A 1,374-nucleotide genomic window follows, 5' to 3' on the forward strand; every position below is an offset into this window, starting at 1 on the left:
TTTTGACTGGTTATTTTTTTATGGTTTCTATGTCCTTTTTAATGCTGGCTATCTCTTTGTTGAAGTTCTCACTAAGTTCTGTGAGCATTCTTATAACCATTGTCTTGAACGCTGTGTTTGGTAGGTTTTTTTCCTCCATTTTGTTTAGTTCTTTTTCTAGAATTTTCTCCTGTTGTTTTATTTGGGATGTATTTCCTTGTTTTCTCATTTTGGGTACCTCTCTGTTTCTATGTATGAGGTAGATCTGCTATGTCGTCCTGTCTTGGCCAGGTGGCATTATGTAGTAGGTGCTCTGGCACAGTCTCCCTGGTCACCTGCTCCAGATGCTTCAGTAGTGTCCCTTGTATGGCTTGTGAGTGCTCTCTTGTTACTGTTGAGCTTCGATTGGTATTGGCATATCAGTGGGTGGGATTGACAATCAGGTCAATGGCTATGGGTTTGGGCATATCCACAGCTTACGGGCTGCTATGTGGGGGGCTTACCCACTGAGTGGGATTTGCCCCCAGCAGACTGTGGTGCCTGTTGAGACCACCCTTTGCGTGCGTCACTTTTGGGGTTAATTGGACAGTGCTCTGCTGTGGTCTGAAGCCAACCTCCAGGTATGTTGGTTCTTGGGCCTTTTGGCAGGGGCTCTGGTGCAGCCCCAGGTCACCCACTGCCTGTGATCAGCCGGGGACTACCAGGTAGGAGTTACAAAGCCAACTGTGGTTTTTTGCTGCCTGTGATAAACCTGGAGGCATATGGGAGAGGCCACACTGTGAACCGAGGATGTTTGCACCAGTACCGGGCCTGGGGCAGTCTGCAAAAAGCCAGGACAATTTGAGGTCTGCTGTCATCTGCCAGCCCCCTTTAAGTTCAACCGCTGATATAGCCTTATGCAGTATGCAAGTTGGGTGAGGCAGGGTCTCAGGGAATCACTACAGTGGGAAGCATTGTGGTTACCAGTTAATGTAGACTCTGGTTTGGTTCCAGTGCTGAGCCTGGAACTACTCAGCAAAAGTCTCAGAGCACACTGAGGCCAGTCATTGTCTGCCTGGGGCTCATGGACTCTGATAGTTTTCCAAAAAAGTGTGCAATACGGGTGGTGCTGACTGCTTTTGGAGAAAGTGCCTCTGGCATTTGGGGAGTTGGGTGGGGTGGGGTCCCAGTGAATCAGGGTGGAGCCCCAGAGCTCACCAGACCAATAAGATTCAGATTTAGCTCTAAGTGTAGGGGGTGGGCTCAACACATTAAAGATGGTGGCCGTCTTCTGGCTGCATGGGAGAAGGCCCCCTCACAGGGAAAATCAGACTGTCCTCCAGCCCTGGCCTTGAAGCCATATACCTCAGTCTGCTCCCTGTATGCCTCTGACATCCCTCAAGTCACTGTCCGTCC

This window comes from Hipposideros armiger, unplaced genomic scaffold, assembly GCF_001890085.2.
Source record: "Hipposideros armiger isolate ML-2016 unplaced genomic scaffold, ASM189008v1 scaffold_360, whole genome shotgun sequence".
NCBI classification, from domain to species: domain Eukaryota; kingdom Metazoa; phylum Chordata; class Mammalia; order Chiroptera; family Hipposideridae; genus Hipposideros; species Hipposideros armiger.